The following is a 21,416-nucleotide window of genomic DNA, read 5'->3' as shown; positions in this document are numbered from 1 at the left end:
CAGCTCTCATCAGCTCTAATTAGCATGGTCAATGGTCAGGAATTTGGGAGATTTTAGTCCAAAGCTCCTAGTGGGTGCCAAAATGGGGAAGGCTGGTCTCTAATTAGCTGTCGCTCTCCAGCATCTCAGGTAGTTGTCTTTCACACAGGCTGGGTTCAGAAAACACAACAAGCAGTCCTGCATGGTTACCGTGGTTCATGGTTTTTTACCATGATCTACCTGAGGGATGATCAAGTGGTTTCTATGTCATCGCGGTTTCCATCCTCCCTACTCAGTCCTCCAGCTGTTGTCATGTATCCCATCAGCCTGAAATGCAATCCCAAGGTGCATTGCTCCCTGTCCATGTTGCCTGCTTCTTCCTGATTGGTCTGCACATAGAGGCTGGATGGCTGGGGTGGCTCCTGCAGTTGCCACTCTTTGCAATGGACTCTGGCAGTTACATACCAGTGCCATGGAAACCATGATCCTGGGTTCAGACAACACATCAAGCCATGGTGATACAGAGAAACCATAGGACACACAGTTCTTTCTTATTGTGGTATCTAAAGTCCAAATTTACCATGAGGAAATGCCAAAACTGGTATCAGACAACAAGACCAATAATGGTTGAAAAATATCACCATGGCTTGTTGTGTTGTCTGAACCCAGCCACAGACGACTGAACCAGGGCTGTTCAACATGCAAGGTATGTGTCCTAGGATGGCATTCTGTGGTTGCTTGCCATGGAGGGACTTGACTCAAATGAAATTCCAAAATGCTGTAATGCAGACGACATGTGAGGACACCTTGGAATTTGTACACAAGTGTGGACCCAAGCCTTGCACAAGTAAACAGTCACTTGTAGTCAGTGGCAACTTCTCCAGCCGTTCCTTCTGCTGTCGTGCAGCCTCCCACACACGCTGCAAACCTGCCCCAGAGGGTCTCCCAGCCACTGACAGTGGATGCGGACTGTAGGCAGGAGCAACAGAGAGGAAGGCAAACCCATCCTGGAAGAATAGCATTATTGGTTACAATACATGAGGTGCAGACTGGTGGCTGAACATGTCCAGCCAAAGACCATTCCTTTGTCTTTCCTACATATTTTAATTGGGAATGATGATGTCCTACCTTGCTTATGTGGGTAGCCCACAGGAGACTTACAGAAAACCAACACGCCCTGCTAAATAATGACGTGTGAACCACTTTCCCATTTATTTATTCGTTTATTAGAAAGTTCATCTGTGGTTCCAAAAACAGATTCATGTTCTGTGACTAAGAGTCACCTCCGCTTGGAAACGATGCATTCCCAAAATAGATGCAGAGCAAAGTTTTGCCATTTGAGATTTTTTTCAAGGATAGTATGCCTTCTGGAACATCTCCTGGCAAAAGAGCGCCTCACAGCAAGGTTTCTCCACCAGCGGGGGTTGGGGCAGGAAGTATGTGCACATTTCCTGGGGAGAAAATGTCATCTTTTCCCTGGAGGACTTGGTGCAGTTTTCCATATGGAAAACATTGCTTTCCTTTTTCATTACGTTAAACCTCAACCTTTAACTTACAGGTGTCTGCAAAGATGGGACATCTATTTGTGGTGGTGGTAGTGAAGGAAATGTTAAGCAGGGATCCCTGTTAGTGGGCATTGTTGAAGATAAAGCTGTGATCACCATCAGGTTTTAATAGTTTAAATGCTTGTGTGAGTAGAAAGGATGGGAAAGGAAGAGACACTACGAGGGCAAGAACTGTTTAAGAACTTAAGAACGCTAGACGTGACAAGCTGCATCAGAGTGAAAACTCCAGCATTCTGCCCCCACACAGTGGCCAATCAGATGCTCCAATGGGAAGCCCCCCCCCCCTTGACAAAAACCCAGAGAGGAGACCCTCCCACTGGCATTCTCCACCAACCAGAATTGCCTTATACTGTGTCACTTCTTGGTCCATCTAGTCAGCACTGTTCACGCCACCAGACCCTGGTTCTGCAGGGTCCCAGGCAGGGGTCTTTCTGACAATGCTCTGCCACAGATTGCAGCCTGGACCTTCTCCATGCAAAGCAGGTGCCCTGCCATTGTGTGTGGGCCCTTCTATATGGCATCCTCCACCACAGCCGAGGACCAAATGTTTCAGGCTCCTGCCAAAACTGGAGAGAAGATAGGAAAATACTCTAAAAAACAATTGCAAACCCTGTTGTAATAAAAAGAGTTTCTGACCCTACACAGTCTTGCAGGAAGAACTCTCATTGGTGGCCTCTAGGCCAAACTGCTTCCTTTGTAAGGAGAGAGAAAATGCTGGAAACTTACAATGCCTTAAGGGAAGCAGATTCCTAAAGCAGCCCTGTATCTGAGCAACACCTGTTTTGGCCAGTGTAAGCTAAAAATCCTGCTTTCTACTTGTATAGAAAATGGCAAGAGTTTCTCTGCCTCTCCCATTGGATGATGGCTGTGGTAAAGATCCCCAGTCATTACAAGTAACTGTTGAAACACATGCCAGAATTATTCTCTCCCTAACGTAAAAGAGAAGGTGGTCCAAGAGAGAATCTCAGGGAGTTGCCAGAAAGGAGACTTAAACCTTCGCCCTGGCTCAACATTGTAGCCCCTGACATTGTGCAGACAGACTTAAGCCACGGGGAATAGGACTTCCCCTCACATCTGTTCCAAAAGGTCTCCCAAACCTCTGGAGCTGGTCTGAGACGCACACAAGGAGCTGCAAAGGGAGGCAGTGCTGGGGTGACCACAAATGCAAAGACGAGGCGTGCAAAGAAGGAAGTTTTAGTGCTACATCGGTGTCAGAAGGAGTTACACAGCACTGCACTGACATGCTGAGAATGGCACTCCTGCTCGGGGTACAGACAGTTCTTTGCCAGAAGTGCGGAAGAGAAGGTCCCAGGCTGACGGTCGCTAGCAAGGCCTTTTATGTGGGCAGCAAACCTCCAGCCCATCAGAGGCAGGATGGCAGGGAGATGCAGGTGGAGGAGACGGTGCAGGTGCCCCGGCAGGCAGAAGCGCTGAAACACGACAGCACCGTGAAGGGAGGAAGGCCGCCTTAAGACTTGCCTGACAAAGCATCCTATAATCATGCCATTGATTAACGGGGTGAGAGCCATTCATCTTCAATCCATCCAATTTCCCATAATGAATAGCTTACACAGAGCGGTATAAAAGGAGAAGTCCACCAGAAATGTAGGTTGCAGTCTGGAGAGCTGAGCAGAGGGGTCAGGAGCCACGGGGGTTTCCAGATCTCCTCTTCCAAGGGCAGAACATGACACTGGGCACTGGAGAGGGCAATCCAGCCTCGCAAGCCTCCTCTCTCAGGCTGCCGGATGGACTTCCATGGACGCTCCTCTGATGTCTGGACCCCAACATCAGAAAGGGCAAAACTGGTAATATTTCAGAGGCATTCCAGGAGAACCAGTGAATCCACAGGATCCAAAGGGGCAATATCCAGCGGCACCCCAGTGTTGGCCCTGTTGATGCTGCACCAGCAAGAACCAGTCCATGCCCAGCATAACCAGTGCAGTGGGGCAAAGGGGTGATTTGCTGTCCAACGTCAGTGCCCCCAGCAAGCTTTGGGGGGAAATTGCCATTTCTCCCTGTTGTGCTAATTGTATTGGACAAGTGTGTATCTGGACTAGTGCAACATCATTAGTGCTAGTGCTGGGACAACTTTGGGTACTAACCTTTGGAGCCGGTGTCATTTATTTCCCTCCCCTTATTCCAAAAACACTAAACAAAAAAGAGAGAGAAAAGAAAATGAGAAGAGGAGGAAGAGGAAAACACGCCTCCATCCACCCACATGGAGAGAACATAGCATGGCATAGGAAGAGATGACTTCTGGCTCATGCTTCTCTTTCTCCCATCCCATATTACTCTATCTGTGAATGCCAAGTGGTTACATATATTAAAAATATTTTAAAATATCCAGAAGCATTCAAATTATAATTGAGTCTCTGTGTGCATTTATGTGCAGCTTGAATTTCTAGGTACTGATACATGTCATTTAAGCACGGGGACACATTAAGCACTTTTAAAAGACGACCTGGGCAGGCTGTTACCAACCCTGCAGCAGATGCATGGAAGCCTCCAAACCTGACAGCTTACATGGATTTCGTTCCTGGTGCAAGGCAAGCGTCAGGGGCGGCAATCGTTGCCAGATATTTTCTCCAGGCAGCCATTTTTGATGTCTGGATTTAGGACCAGGGAAGGGAAGGCGGCTGGGGTGCGGATTGGCACTGGCTAAATGGAACTGCAGCCCAGCCCCTTCTCCTCCCTGGCTTGGGCAGATCTTCTCCCCGCACTCCAAGGCCCAGTTGCAACTCTGGGCATGGGGTAACAGGCCTGGGTCTTTCTGAGTTGGCTGCCCCCCCCCCCCGGCCCTCCCTCCTTTCCAATGGTCAACATCTCCCAGCCACTGAGCAGCTTCCCCCACAATTTAAAAGGCTGGCGTGTCTCTCCTAAAGCTTAGTAGCTGCCAGTAGTGTTTAAGCTACAGCAGCCTTGCATTCTTGCCCTCCCGTCTTTGCCTTCAGCACCTGCCAGCACTGGAAGCTCCCAAGAGCCTCTCCAAACCTGAATTCAGCTCTTGGGCTGAGAGATGCTTTGCATTCCTGTCCTAGACTCACTCTTACTGCCCTAGGTCAGCATCCCCCGGTCATGTCAAGAGGACGGAGTGTCAAATGATACTGAAACCACGGAGGGTGCCCTGCCGCACTGAAGTGGGATCCCAGTTCTGGAGAAGCCCTTCCCCTCCCCGAACTCATTTGCATGAGCAGCTACACGAAGGATCAAGCCCAGCAGCCACCACTAGCAGGGCGATGTGGGTCATTCCGGGTTGCCATGAAGGCTATTCCTAGCCTGGGGTGCACCAGTGCATCCAAGGCCCATCAGCCCACGCATCTCCACCCTCCCATCTGCACAGCAGATGTGGAAAGTCCTGGGCCATGCGGCGGTGCCACTCTGACACACGGAGGGCTGCAGTCACGAGGCGCGAGCGGGAGCGATCCTGCGCTGCATCACGGCTCCTTTTCCATGACACCGCCTCCGACGGGGAGAGCTAGCGATGTGCTAATGCATGAACAAGGCCCCAGGAATCTTCCTCCGTGCAGATCCCCTCGGGGCCTGTGCTGCTGTGATCCATAGGAATTTGCCTGGGAAAGGCTCTAGCTGAGGTTAAGGCACACAACACCACAAGAGCAACAAGAAAAATGCAAGCATCCATGGAGCAGCGACATGATTTCATTCCCTCGCAGCAGGCGCAAAGCCCTTTGTCGAGAGTTATTTAAAACTTGTCGGGCTGGCAGGTTTAACAACCTTAGCGTGAGGACAGTTTGTCCTGCCAAGAGCAACATTAAAACGAAACTCGCACATGCCTAAGAAGAACCTCAACATGTGTAAATGATTTAGATGCACGCAGCACAGCTTTTACCCCTGCCTTGCCTTTTGCTTTGGATCTGCGAGCGATCGCAAGCGGCCCTTGGAGATAGCGGAAGCGCTTAACTCTTTGGTGAGCACACACAATTGGGGGCGGAGGAGATGCTGTCAAGTTTGACTCCCAGAGGACGACACAATTGCTGCATTGTTCCCTGGCGTGAGGCTCGCTGTCGCTAGAAGGGAGGGGCCCGGCAAACTCAAGTTCCCTCGACGTGCAGACAGCCATATGCACAGTTGTTTGGTCCCATGGGACCAAGTGCCTGGTCCCTTAAGTGGCTAACATCAAGGCTGATCTCGTACCCTGGGCAGCATAACCTTCAGCTTGCAGGATATACTTAGCCGTTTTCTTTAAGCTGAAATCCTAAAGTTCATCAGCTGTAACCAGGGGCAAAATACTGACCCAGACAGACGGACAGATCCTTAGAATTATAGAGCAGGGTTCCTCTGTGCAAATCCTCCTTCCAAGGACTTGTTATCAGTACCAGAACCAAATTTACAGACCCTTTAAAAGAACATGAAAGACCATCTCTGGATCCCCTGCCCAGCATTCCTTTCCCAGCCTGGGTCACAGCTGGTCTTGATGTTTTCAGAAATGGGGTCAAGTGCAGCTTCTTTGTGCTAGAATGCTAGATGCTCTTTGACCACCCCACACCTTGCAGCGGCTCACTCGTTCTGCATCATGTAATCGCCATTCTGGAAAGGAGCCCACACCACAGAGCTCATAGCCACAAAGTTGGGACTAACTTTTTAAAAAAGCGTTGTTACTTTCCCCATCCGAGCAACTCAGCCCAATGAAGAATTCTGGGGAACCGTAAAGCTTGCAACAGTCGCTCGTGGCATTCGCCTGGCCGTAAAAAAAATGCTGCCTGTGAAGCCACCACCTCGATTTTAGAAGAGCTAAGCGGGGATGGTACTTTTGGAGGGTGTTCATTCAAAGGGTCACCCTAAGTCGGGGACGACTTGACAGCACACAGCAACAACCAAGTATATTAAAGGAATATCTTATGTTCCCATTGGGTGTTGCTGGGATCCTTGCAAAGCAACGGGCTATGCAATGCTTGGCCCAATCTTGCAAGCGATGCAGTTTTAGGGAAAAGTATTTTAGGCAAGATTGGCTGATACAGCTCACTTCTGCTTTAACAGCTAAGAGATGCTGAGCATGCATTCTTTGTCTGCAAATTTAGCATGTATCAGTGGCATATGGGGATTCTTGTAAAAGAGGGAAGGAAGACCACCAAGATTCAAGTCTTATTCTGACCGAAGTGCTTGCTCAGGCACAACACGGTACCACTATTCTTGGAAACCCCTTTCCTTTCTGTGCTAAAGATGCTCAGAAGCTTGGGTGGCCACTCTTACAAAGCCCCAAAAGAGAAACTGCATCAGCCAAAGAGAGGACAAAAAAGACACCAAATTACCTTTATAAATGTATGTGTAAAGCTTCACATTGAGAAATAGTAACTATAATTTCAGTGAAAACAAAGGTATTTGTGTGCTTGCACAGTTCTCTGCCCAGCTGCTAACTGAGCAGGGGAAGGATAAAAGCATCTTCACTTCTTTTGGTTCCTTGATGTGAATTCCGATCAGAACAGGACAGTACATCAAATGGAGTACCTTCAAACAGAGACCTGCTGCTCAGTCGGGTTGACCACCTGGCCACTCTACCAGAAGCTGTTAGCAATGGACAAAAAGGAGGTTACAATCACACACAGAACGGGTTGTGCAGAAGCGCCATTGATGCCAGTGGTCCTGAAGAGTGAAGTTGTGTGCACAATTTGTATTACTTCAGATCACATACTGTCTATTTCTTCTTAACCAAAGTAGCTTTCCGTGACTGTTCTGCTGCAGGTTTTAGAAGTGTAGATGAAGACCTGTTCTTCAAATTCTAGTTTCTCTCTTTTCCTCCACATGCTGAAACTTTTGCCTCTTCCTGTTCTTCTCCTGCCGACTTAGCTCTTGTAAATCCAAGACTGTGGCGTCTTTGATGGAGTCAATCCATTTCCAATTTGGTTTCCCTTTTCTTTTTCTCCCTTCCACTCTCCCTAGCATGACTGCAAGGAGTAATTAGCAATCATGTAATTACCATAAATGCCAGGTGCACACACGTGTTTGACGGGGCTGTGCGATTGTGGTTAGCACTGCAGCATGGGGCCAGGGCCAAAGGCTTCCCTCCCTGCCATGATCTTAGGAAAAAAATGTCTCCCGTTCAGCATGACCAGAACAGTGGGGTGGGGGAAGCTTCCATGTGTATCCGCGGGAGTTTTTTTTCTGAACCCAATTGCCATGCAAGTGTTGGTAGTGATGGAGGGGATTTTCACAAAGAGTGTGGCCGGGGATGGAAGCCTTCTGCGTCTGTTCTCCGTGCACTGCGGTGTCTGGCCGCTTGTGTGGTATTTGTTCATTAAACTGCGCGACACAATTGCTAATTCCATGATTAAGGTGACACAGTTAGTGGTTCAGAGATGTCCTCTGACTCTTTCCTAGGTTTTCTTCAGCTTGGCTTTCTATGATATTTGTCATATCAAATCAAATGTTTTTCGTATATTGTGACGGAAAGCCTCTGAAAGTGAGCCATTTGGGGCTTTGGCATGAGCAAGGCAAGTGGATGGATGAAGAGAAAAGAATGGCATTGGATTCCCAAGGTCATTTCATATTATGGGCTGCAATTAAGAGAAAATTGATCACAGAGCCATAGACGTGCTGAGCTGGAAGGGGACAAGAAGGCCATCAGGCCCTAGCGCCTGCTCAGTGCAGACTCTCAGTTAAGGAATTCCTCCAGGATGGGTGTCCAGCAGCATCTTTAATGCCCCCCGTGTGACCGACCCACAACCTCTCTAGGTCATGGCTCCAGGGTTGCACTGCTCAATCTGGAAGGTTTTCCTGATGTCCAGCTTGACTCTGGCTCCCTGTAACTCGAGACCATTATTCTGTTCCTGCACACCGGGATGATCAAGAAGAGATCCTGGCCTTCTTCTGCGTGACAACCTTCCAAGTACTCAAAGAGTGCTATCATATCTCCCCTCTCTTATGCTGAAGCTCCACTGAGAAATCCATAGAGCAGCTTACTTGTCACTCAAGGAATTTCTCCGAGTTTCAATGGAACTGTGGCAAGTGAACACTCTTTGGCTCTGCACCAAACATTCCACGTGGAAACTAGCACTGAATCTGGACCAAGAATATCTGAGAGCAAGTCCAAATATTCATGAAAGCACAGGCTGGATCCTCCTGGGCCAGGCAGCACCATCTCCAGTCACTCTGCCAGCACATGACACAGCCTTTCCCTACCAAGTGTGCTCAGGATGCATTGCACTAAAGCTCTGAAGCCAGACTGCCCCTTGGCCATGACGGCTGGGGAGCTGGAGTCCAACACATACATTGGGCACCAGATGAGGGAGGCTGACCTGGAGAAACAAATATAATCTCACCTTATTCCGACTGCCATGTGGACTACAGCTAAGACATAGACACCGCACCTGTCTTGGCTCAAAGGGAGTTTGCATTGGCGGTGGAAAATTCCAAGTGCAGAATCGTCCGGCGCTTTCCATCACAAGACGGCTTTCAGTAATGAAACAAAATACAGCCATAAGTGACTGGAAAGGAAATGACTCTTCCTCTTTGTTGAGTCTGCCAGTCATGTAGAGAGGAAATTAGGTCAGATGGAGGAGGAAAAGAGGCAAGCATGTGCAGATCTTTTGGCCTTTAAAAACACCGGCATGAAAAGCTCACTCTGTTGCAGGCGTAAGAGCCTGTTTAAATGGACGTAAAGAAGGAAAATGCAAAAGTACCAATTTTATGAGATGGTGACATTCAATCTCTCTCTCTCTCTCTCTCTCTCTCTCTCTCTCTCTCTCTCTCTCTCTCTCTCTCTCTCTCTCACACACACACACACACACACACACACACACACACACACACACACACACAATATTATTTCCATGCCTTTGACTTGATATGGCTGAATTGCTTTAGAACATTTATGCGAAGCTTTTGTTTCCCTCTACTTTTAGTGCATGTAGGAGGATATGGAAGCAATTTTGGTGATGAAATGGCCGTCAGCCACTCTTGGAAATTTTAGCTGTGACTGCTTCAGAAGCTGCTACTAATGCAGAATCAACAGATAGGATGTTCAGCAGAACACCCAGCAATACCTGCATTGCACCTGTGTAAAAAGAACAGCATTGTCTGTCTATGCACTACTGAGTCACATTCAGGGTTATGTTGTTGACACACCAAGTCCTTAATAACTGGAAACCAAAATAACTAGCTGGACACCTTCTTCCATAGGCACACAGTCGACCCATGAGATTTTCCAAGCAGAGCTTACTGGTTCTTCTGCAACCAACACAGTAACACCAGGTAGCAACCTGTGGAGCTGAGGACCACTTCACACTCCCCTTGTCCTCAAAAATACTTAGATGGCCGATTTCAGACATCTACGTTTCTCACCTCCTTGTGAGGGGAGGCTGAGGGATTTCCTGGATTCCACAGGTGAAGGTGGTATCTCACCTCTCCCCATTCCCTAGGACAGGGACTGCCCCAAAGACTATCTTCCATCTTCAGGGCCTCAAATGGTACAGAAAGGATTGTGCCAGTTGAGATGGCAAGGGGCGCTCCCAAAGGGAAGTCTCCACTACCACCTCAGAAGGCTTTTCCAAGGTCACAACAGGACCTGCTTTGCTCAAGAGGCAGAAACTGCGGTGAGCTGAAACACCACCAGGAGATGTGCTTGCTCACACAGGTTTCCTTGCCTTGCAATGGACTATGACACTGTCTCCCTTATAATGCTTTGAATGAATGCTTATTGTTCTTGTACAGTTTTTACTTGTTGCATGTTAGTATATTGTCATATATATGCATTGTCAACCACTTAGCAGTATAAAAGCAGTATTGAGCCTTATAAAACAGTGTGCATGTAAAAATAAATCAGTCAGTGTGACCAGCCCATTTGGCATGGACAGAGGGCTGACCCCTGACATTTTGAGGCACTTGCCAGATAATTCTTTACTGGGCTGGCATCTGGGTGGCCTGCATCTGAGACATCTGGGCTGCTAGCTAGAACTTTAGGGAAGTTGACTATCGGTGGCCTCTGGGGACAGAAAGACATCTCTTTGGAAATGCTCTACCATGAAAGAGCCTACCTGCTGAATCGAGGAGAGAGCTACGTCTAGGCTATTCACCTCGACAGACTGAATTACTACATGGAGAGAGTTCTTTGCATGGGGGAGCTTTCCAAAATATGACCATCCCCCTTGAGTCACAGCTGATGAGTCCAGCATTCAATTCATCTGATCTAGTTTTTGAGTGAACTCAATGGCTCAGGAACAGAACAGGGAATATATGGTGGGACAGGAATACAGCCCAGGAGGAGAGTTTTCCTTGGGCTTTCAGGTCCATGCCAGCAAGCTCGTTGGAAGAACAGAATATACCTGGTCAAAAGGGCCACCCACAGGAAGGACCTCTGCTTCGGGGCCTTTAATAGTGGATCGAGCATCAGCTGTCAACAAGCCATAACAGGACGACATGCTGATTTCAGTATATCAACTTACTGGAAAAGACACAGGAGATAATTTCCCTTGGCATTTGGGTTCCTTACCAGTCTCACCAGTTATCTGCTTGCCAGCATAAATGCTGACATGAATGGCTTTAAAGAACTGGACACAGTCCAGCCCAAATCAAACCCTTCCTGGTCCTTTCCAATGGGCAACAGGTATCCTGCTGATACTGATGCAGCATGAAAGTGCTCTGTCTTGGTCAGATGGTGTGCATCATCTGTCCAAAGAATCCCCAGGAAAGCTCAGAAAGCAATACTTTTTCTACCACAGCTACAGACACGCAGGATCGACACTTCCCTTGCAGAGAGAGATCCAGATTCCTGCCTAAAGCATTCCCAACACAATGCCCAGACACAGCCCAATGTGTCTTCTTAAATGCATCATGATTCATTTGCTTTGGCTCAGACAGACAGGCATGTGATGCAGCAGGTGGTTTCTTGGCAGTCCAAGGTACAAGAGCCCTTTCTATAATCCTTAGACCAGGAGATACACTTGACAGCAGACTGATGGTTCTTGAACCACAATTCCATGGGCTGAAGGGTAGGGCACACAAACACGACTGTTCAATTCAGATCCAGCCAGAATGCAATGCTATGCATGTTTGGGCAGAGAAAAAGCCCTATGGCTCCAGGTGTTCCCCAGCAAGCATAAGAGTTGGAGGCCCTTCTGTTTAAACATGCATGGGATGGAGCCCTTTCTCGTAAAGCTGCCAGGCTGAACTCATGGGACCATTATACTGATCCATTCACAAGGTGGTCCCAGGCTGCTCCTCCCTCAGGGAGGCAGTTGAGGAGCATCTGGATGCTGTCACCAGACCTGCTCCCACAGGTCTCGCAGTGGCATAAAGCTTGACTAGTCTCACACATCCTCCGTTTCAGCTCAGACAGCGGTAAGGGAGGAAAGGATGAGTTGGGGTGGATTGGCAAGGATGTGGATTTGCCAGAACCAGAGGCCCTCCCTATTCCCCTGGCACAACCCTGGAGAGGACAAACTGCAGTGATGACCACATGGCCCAGGTGCTTCGCTTCCTTCCCACCGAAATTAATGGGAGGGGCACTTTCAGCAATGAACATCCAAACTTACCTTGCACCCTGGGCAACACGAGCTCAAGCAAGGATTTGGAAGTGGTGGAGCCATCACCACAGAGTCTCCTCACCCATGCCAATAGGATCGCTACGTTTTTATAAAAGAACTAACTAAATTGAGGACTAACCAATGGACTCAAGCAGCATTTTAAAAAAATATTATTTTTGATTTTCGGATCTTGTAAAAACTGCTGGTGGGCTGTGGGAAACGCACAAGCAGGCACATGGGGCACCGCACAGTCTTCCACTCGTGTTCCCCAGCAATTGATGTTGCCTCCAATGCTGGAGTTCAGAAATAGCCATCCTGACCAGCAGTTGTTGATGGGTTTTCTAATCCCCCTTTAAAGCCATCCAAGTTGATAGACATCACTAGATCTCGTGGCAGCAAATTCCATAGCTTAACTGTGCACGGTGTGAAGGAGGACTTCCTTTGATCTGTCCTGGATCTTTCGCCAAGCAGCTTCATTAGATGACCCCAGGAGTCTGTTTATATACTTTCCCTACACCATGCATAATTTTATATATGCCTATCATATTTATTTATTTAGAAAGCTTCTATGCCACCCCATTCGCCGAAGCCTCGGGGCGGTTCATATCCCCTCTTACTCAGCTTTGGTCTAAGCTTAAGATTGCCGGCTATTGTACTCCTCTTGTTCCAGTCCCTTAATTACTTTGGCTGACCGTTTCTGCTTCTCCTCAAGTGCCACAGTATCCCTTTTGACACGTGATGATCAGAATGGCACACTGTACCAATTGTCTTCATACAATAGTTTCTTAGAAAGCCATTTTGACCTAGGCAGCTTTATTTCCAACTCCTTTCCTCATGAGCCCCAACATGAAATCCACGCTTTCCACAGCAGTCACCCAAAGAGCCAATGATCTGGTCTACACGACATCGTGACCTTCGCCGCAATTTCATGATCCCTTTCCTGGTCATTCCCAGCACACCTCACACTCCCTCTTCATAGATGTAAAACTAGGACTTCGCAGCACTGGAATACATCACTTGCCCTGCTTCTGGTAAACTGCATTTGCCATTCCAATGCCCATTCTCCCAGACTGACAAGATCCTTTTGGAACTCTTTGCTGACACTTTTTGTTTAAACCCTGCTAAATCATTTGGTATCGTCAACAAACTTGGACCCTTCACTGCTGGCCACTCACTCCAGATCATTTGCAAACAAGTTAAACAGCCTCCCTGCTGGTCAGTTCCATAACATATTGCTCTTGGGTACAATTGTTTAAGGCATCTAGAAACTTCACCTCTTTCTTGTCACATTAATCCAGTTTTATATACAGGTAACTGAAGTCACTCAGCAGCCTCCAGTGCTTGCTGTTTTTGATTCATCCCTGATTGTATTTATTTACCCCACTTTTACACCTTCAGTGACCAGTGCTTTCTGGGTGATGCACAATACATGCATTTCTCAGTCTCAAGGACATGCTGAGCACTTTGGTGATGGCATGGCCCCCAGCTGCTTTTGGACTCTGCTATTGTAACTCACAGCTCTTCGTTGGAGGGCTCTCCCCTTTTAGGCTTCTTAGCGCAACTGTGCCTTTGCTGATGTACAGACAACAGCACTTCCATAGTACTAATTCCTCTCCCAAGAACCCAAGGGAAGCCATGCTGGCCCAGATCAAAGGGTCCTTCTAGTCCAGCACTCCATACACATGGTGACAAAGCAGCTGCCCCTGGAATCCCTCAAGCAGGATGGGGGCAAGATGTCCACCGCTCCAAGCTCCTCAGCAACTGGTACATGCAGGTATGAAGGAGGCAGCAAACAGTCAGCAAACCGGTAGCCTTCCCTTGCTTTCCTGTCCAGTTTGTGTCCAGGGATGCCTCTGCTTAGATGCTCCGCATCCATTCAAAGGGGTGTATATTATTCCAGAATCTGTGTATTTAGTATTCTACTAAAACAGGCAGGAGGGGCTCAAATCCCTCCAGATGTTTTGACCTACACTTCCCAGCATCCCTAGCCAGCCTATCCAAGGGTGAGGAATGATGGGAGTCGCAGGCTAAAATATCTGGAGATTCCTGAACTAGGATTTATGAACTACAATTTGTGTGTGTGGATATGGATAGTGTCATTGTAAAGTTTAGTCACTGGGTGGCACTGTTCTTGGTTGCATAATAGTGGAATCAGGAGTATCGTGTTGCCTAAGAATGGTGCGTTCGCTTTCTCTGTGACAAAGCAGAGCTACCTCCCAATTGATCAACAGCACTTCAGTGCAGCTTTAGATAGCGGATGAAGGGACATGCGTGCATATGTGGATTGTATCTCAATAATCTCGGCAGCTAAGGAAAGGATTTGCCCATCTGATTTTGTTTCAAGCATCTTTTAAATGCTCGGCCAGTTCAAACATTACTCTCAGCAGCTCTCCCTGCTCCTGGGAACATGGAGTTATCTACTCAGGCAAGAATGTTACACGCAAGCCAGGAACTTTTGGACCTTCTGCAGTGATGACCTTTGCAATTCGGTTACATCATCAGCACATCAGCTTCAGGCACTTCCCTGCTTGGGTGACCCGAGGCAAAAAGATCATGATTTCTGCATCTTTCACGGTTATGCAGAAGGAGGGGTTTCGGTGGGTATGGCTGCTTTGTCTTGTCTTCTTCTGGATTTGGCTACCCAGCTGGGTACCGAAAAGTATGCATGTTTCCACACTAAAAAAATAAAATGTTCTTTGTTTTGAAAACCCTGAACAGCCTGTGAGCTTCACGTTTACTTTTTTAAACTTCAAATAATGTATGAGCTTCAGGAATTTTTGGAATTATTTAGAGCTGTTAAAACAAAAAGGGATTGTGAGGAGCTCCAAAAATATCTCTCCAGACTGGGAGAAGGGGTGTCAGAACGGCAACCAGGGTTTGATGGAATCAAGTGCATGTTGGGGCAAAACCAAGCTGATGGGATCTGAGCTACTGGTTACGGAACAAAGAAAAAAAGGGGGGAGGGGAAAGGGGAAAAGAAGATCTTGGGGTTGTGTGGACAGCTCACTGAAAATGCCAACGCACCTGGCTGAAGACAAGATGCATGTTTGGTACAATTAGGAAAGAGATTGAAAATAAAGCTGCCTATCTCACACTACCCTTGCACAATTACAATTCTGTGTGCAAGTCTAGTTACCTCACCTGAGAAAGGGTATTTTATTGCTGGAAAAGATGCAGTAAAGGATGGCTCAGATGATCAAGAGGCTGAAGCAACTCTGCTCTGAGGAGAGGTTGCAACAGCTGGGTTTGTTTAGCTTAGAAAAACAACAACAACTATGGAGAGGCATGATAAAGGTGGACAAAATTAGGGAAAGTGGACAGAGAGACATTTCTCTCCCTCTCCCATAATACTAAAATCCGACTTCACCCCATGAAACTAATGGTTAGGTGATTCAGGCCAAGACAACAGGAAGGACTTCCTCATAAACTGCATAGCTAAACTGGAATTCATGTCCACCAGATACACTGATGGCACCAACGGGTGGTTTTAAAAGGGAATTAGACAGATTCATGCCAAGAGGGCGTACCATCCCATCCTTGGATGCATAGCCAGAAGCATGGCTTCTAGATCGAGAGAGGTATCACTGTCACTCTGTATGACTCTGGTGCACCTGCAGCTGGAGTATTTTCAGTTCTGAGCCCCTCATTACAAGAGGGATATAGCAAGGTTGAAATAAGTGCAGCGAAGGGCCACTAGGATGGTGGCTGGTTCACAGGGGAAGCCGTATGAGGAGAGACTGAGGGAGCTGGGCCTTTTCGGCCTTGAGAGGAGGAGACTCAGAGGGGACCTGTTAGCCACATGCAGGCACATGAGGAGGTGCCACACAGAGGTGGGTCATGACCTTTTTCCCCTGCAGTGGAGGGCAGGATTCGTTCCAATGGAGCATAGCGCAGGGAACCAAGATTCAAGGTGGTTGCCAGGAAGTACTTCCTGACGGTTAGGACCTCTAGGGTATGGAATGGGCTTCCACCCAAGGTGGTTGAAGCCCCAATGGGGAGGGTGTTTAAGGACAGGCTGGACATGCACGTGGTAGGCATGTCATGAGTGGAGCTGGCTGGAGCAGGGGTCAGACTAGATGACCCAGAAGGTCCCTTTTGACTCACTCTGTTTCTATGTTTTTGTGCGGAAAAAGGCTATCGGTGGCTACTCATCATGCTGGCTATATGTTACCACCAGTATCAAAAGCAGCCTCTGCACCCCAGTTGCTGGGGAACACGAGCAGGCGTGTGCTGCTGCCCTCGCATCCGATCTGTGGCTTTTTCACAGGCAGCTCGCCAGACACTGTGCGAACAGAATGCCCACCTAGATGGGCCCTCGGTCTTGGAAATGGGCAAACATGTGAGCCAGCCCATTTCACTGGAGTAGTTACCTTTGAACATTGCCAAGTGGAAAGGTCCATTCTCCAAGTGGGATTCAGAGCATGCCTGTGGAGGGGAGAGCAAGCCAGTGCCAGCTGCCCCCAAGTGCCCCATCGGTACTTTCAGGGCAGTGTCACTGCCAGCTACCCAGAAGCCACTTGGCCAAGGCAGCAAAGGGTTTTTGTCATTCTTGCCAAGTGGCACAATAGCCAGTTCCCTGGACCCATAATGGAGCTGACTGTCCAGGTTTGGGCAACATAACCACCCACTGTTGGCACAACGGCTTGTTGCCCACGAACAAGCCACACTAGAGAAATCAGCCCAGCTTCACATGACAAGATGCCCCATTGTAGGTAGCAGCCTAGGACTGGCTGTTGCATCATGTTAGCACCTGTGGTTACCTCAGAGGCTCCGAACAGAAGGATCAAGGATGAAATATGCTGCCAGTCAGGTGTAATCTCTGCAAATGTAATGGCTCCTAATTGGCACTGTGGTTTCTTTGGCTCTCGTAACGGCTTCCCATCTTAATGAGGTAACTACCTCTTCTGCAGAAGGAAAAGACAAGTAAACACTCTCCCTTGAAGCTGCAGGTCAGGAGTGTCAAAATGGTCCCTGGCCTTTTGACTACATCAGTATAGTAACTCTTCAAGGTGGCACACCTGCAAGGAGCCCGCATTGTAATGCCTCCACACCAGCTATACCCAGCATGACGCAACCCCAGGCGTTTTAGACTGGATGCCCATCATCACCAGCCGGCATGGCCAATAGCCGGGGATGGTGGGAATTACAGCCCAAAGCACAGGTTGGGGAAAGGCTTTCCACACCAATCTAGAGTGCGATCACCCCTGGAATTTCATGTACAGTTTTGCTTGCTGCACCCCTGAAAGGGTAATTATGGAGCTGGGAAAACTGCAGAAAAGGCCCAGCACAATGGTCCAGGGGCTGGAGAAATCCCCATATGAGAAAACATTACAGTGTTAATTTTTTAAATTTATTTACAATATTTTTACCCCGTCCTTTACAAATGTCCCAGGATGGCTTTAGGGCTGCTTGGTTCTAAAAAAAAAAAAAAGTTGAGAGGGGAGAAATATGACAGAATCAGGTAATATTATGTGTGTTATGGAGAAAGTGGAGAGGGATAGTTTTCCTCTCGCTCCAAACATACTAGAACATGGGAGCATCCAATGAAACTGAACGTCTAGGGCAGGGGTGGGCAATTAATTTTCCTATGGGGCCACATGAGAAACTCTGACAGTTGTTACTGGCCGGACCAAGACACTTACAGCTCTGCTCAATATATATCTCTATAAAAACAGTAAATGAAACATTACAATGATACAATGAAAATGTGGAGCACAGAACAACACTATTTAATGAATAGTCACAAAAACATCAACATTACATGAAAAGCAGTAAATTCAATTCAATTTTACTTATATAGCGCAAATTTACAACATATGTAATCTCCCAGCGCTTAACATAGTAAGGTACAGACCTTACGAATTATAACAGAACAGAGAAACAGAAAACTCAACAATCCAAGTTGCCTTTGGATTCCCTATAAATGCATCCAGCTTTCTTTGTTTGCATGACCTCAGTTCTGTGTTGTTGTTGTTGTTGCTCAGTGAGAGAAATCTAGTCTGTTTTGGGCTTGAACGATGATATATATTTGCATTGACTTTTACTTTGCCAGTGACCTCGTGCGGGCCAGTCAGGGTCAGCCATCGGGCCGGATGTGGCCCGCGGGCCGTACAGTGCCCAGGCCTGGTCTAGAGAGTCAGGAAAGACGGCAGGAAATACTTCTTCGCATGGCGCAGAATTAAGCAATGGAATTCGCAATGGCACGTAGCGATGGCCACCAACTTGGACTGCCCTGAAAGGAGATTAGGCAATTCCATGGACAATAAAGACATCCGTGGCCAGCCAGTGGTGAAGGCTATACCTTACCTCCAGTACCAAAGCTCAGAATGCTAGTTTTACTCGGGGCAGGTACAACGGAGGATGTGGGCTCTTGCTCCCCTGTCCAGCTGGAGGATGTCTTAGAGGCCTCAAACAAAGCCGAAAGCCTGAGTGGTTGACGGGAACACCGCTGCTGGGAGCCTCCATGATGGGTGTGGAGCCCCTGGGAGCTTCCACAGGGCTCTGCTGCCCTTTTCAGCCATCGTCCTTGGGGGCCCCTTCCCATCCCAGGGGCTCTCAAGGCACAGAGGCAAGGAGCAAGTAGATCTTGCCAGCCCTGGGCCCCAACGCCATGAGACGGTCTGGGTAAAAGGATCTGTAAAGGCCTTCAGCTGCTGCAAGAGCCTTTTCAGGAGCAGTGCTAGACTCCCCGGGTTCACCTTGCCAGCAAGCCAGGAATGTGGAGGCAAGAGCAGGATGGAGGCACGCTTACCGTGGGAGGAGCTCACTGCTTTGTTCTCCAGCATTTCCAGCAGGAAAAACTTTTGTCTGCAACCCTGCAAAACTGCTGCCAGGAAGAGTCAACCATGCTGAGTAGGAAGACCAAGGATATGGCTCAGTCTAAGGGAGCTTCCTACACTATGCAGGGGAGTCAGGCCTCCTGCTTTACAGAGGACAGTCCTCTATTTGAAGCTGTCTCCTATTTGAAGGGGTTTTTAGTCCAATTTCAAGTTCAAGAGAAGAACCATAATGAAGTTGCATGTCCACAAAGAGCACCTGGGTGGCAGAGTGAACTGGCAGGCCCACAGGGAACCACTGCCAGCATGACCGTCTGCCCTGCCCTCCCTCCAATTCCGCCACCTTAGGGTGAGATGTCCTGCATTTCTCTTGAAACTATAGCAATCATTTCTGAATTTGCATCGATCTATACACATTAGCGTACACAACTCTTATGCGACCCTTTCATTGAGAATGCATTTCCACTTTCTGGGCAATTCATAAATTGCCATTTCTCCATGAATTCACCCAAGGACTGTGTGTCTCCTCCAACTTCATGTACCTCCACTGTTCATCTTCCCCTCTGATTTCCTGCATTTCTTAACTGACAGCAAGCAAGGCAGCAGAATGGATGCACTAATTAGGGCTTGTTTCCAAGTGCCTGAAGTTTGCACAGTAACGAGGGATGAATATAACCACGAATCCTTAATGAAAAAAACAAGCTGGCCATGTGTGTATTCCATTAAACCTACCCCCTCTAACGTTGTGGGTTTAATTCCGAGAAAAGTCAGTGCTCAGGAAGATAACTCACTGTTTCTCATAAATAAGCAACATGGCTTTTGTGCCAAGGGTTTCAACAATTTCATCCCCTATTTTTATTCCTCCAGGATACATTTAACCAGAGAGACATACAGAGAAAGTCTCAAGGTTTTTGCTGTCAGTCACCCCAAACAGGCCGTGTTTAGAGGCCATTTGAATTATGTGCATTCCTATTTCATGACAATCGCTAATGCCCTTCATCTCAGAAAACAGAAAGCGGTTCTTTTCCAAGTTTATCAGAGGGACAGCCAAGTGCTGAGGTTATACAGCGAGAACTTGCACAGGGATGCTATTTTAATCAATGGGTCTTCCGGGGAGGTCAAATCAGAGCTCGATTAGTGCTTGTGCCTCCCCGCACTCATGTGGATCACGTGGGCACCATCTTTCCCACTATGGTGACATGTATTGTATTTCCGTTTAATTTACAGCAGTTGTTTTGAAGCCTACCCACAGAAACCTATGAAGGCATACACAGAAATCTGCACATGCAGATTTTTGCAACCCCCTGCCATCTTTTGAGGTGATGCAGTGCCTCATTTTTCTTCCCTATTTCAGGTAGGCAAAAACACAACTAAGGGGATGACCTGAGCCGAGGCTCATAAAATTACGCATGGGGTGGATGGAGCCATTTTTCTCCCTCGCACAAACTGGCTGAGATGCTCATTCAAAGCAACTGATTGACAGCAGATGCAGGTCGACCAAAAGAAGATTCTGCTCCACCTATTTTGTTTCTGAGCTAAAATAAAGGTGCTGGTATCTGAAGGAAATCTTCTTCTGTACCGGCCTAAGCATGCTCTTAGATTTTGAGGGGAGAGAATGGGAGAAGTGGGCCCATGTCATTGTCCCACCATTAGGGGTGGTAGGTATATCAGTTCGAGGGCTGAGGCAGAGCCTTCTCTGGGATGGCACCCTGACTTTGGAGCGTTCTCCATCATGAGGAACACCAGACACTAAATTTAACATGGCAGCATTTATGACTGTTTTATTACAGGCTTCTATTCAATCCATTGTGCTTTATTGCTATCATTCTAGCATTATTATTTTCCACTCTGGGATTTCTACAGAAGTTGGGAAATCAACCAAATTAAATGGAATATGCCACAGACCAGGAGGCATGCATGCCTGCTCTGGTGCTCAGAGCTAATGAGCAACTTCAAGGCCTCTGCACTCCCTTTTGCTGGGTCCTTGTCTTTAAACTTGACCTTGACAGCCCTTCAAATAGAGGACAACCCTCTGCAAACGAGCACCCATGGCTACGCCCGCTTTGGTTTGATTTGGCAGCTCTCTTTTGACCGAGAAGATATTTGTGATGAAAGGGTCTGGCGAGGCCTTTCAACAGTCTGCTGTTGGGACATACCTCTGTGTTATTAGCATTTATTCACCATTGCTTTGACAGCTCACCATCTTCCTTTTGCAAGGAACCCAAGCTAGCTTAAGCGACCCCCCCGTTCCTCTCTGTGCTGTCCTCACAGCATCCCTGTGTAGCAGGTGAGGTTGAGAGTCGGTGAGTTTGATGGCTGAGCAGGACTATAACTTGGATCCACTGAGCACCAGTCCAACATGCTTACTGCTATGCCACCCTGGCTCTCTGCAGACACAGCCCCACCAGTTCTGCCCTCACTGCTCAGAAGTCTCCCCCACAAACACCAACAACAAAACAAAAACAGGAGATTTTGAAGTTCCCAGGTAACGCCTGGTTGAAGTCGGCAGGGTAGGAACAGCTGCAGAGACTATCTTTGCCTCCCTGTCCTCTCTGAAAGTGATCCTGCAAGACGGGCTATTCAACCTGTCTAGCTTCAGTGGGGAAGAAAAGTGCCTACAT

Source organism: Varanus komodoensis, unplaced genomic scaffold, assembly GCF_004798865.1.
Source record: "Varanus komodoensis strain SLA01 unplaced genomic scaffold, ASM479886v1 scaffold2, whole genome shotgun sequence".
Taxonomy (NCBI): domain Eukaryota; kingdom Metazoa; phylum Chordata; class Lepidosauria; order Squamata; family Varanidae; genus Varanus; species Varanus komodoensis.
This window is presented reverse-complemented; position numbering follows the sequence as displayed.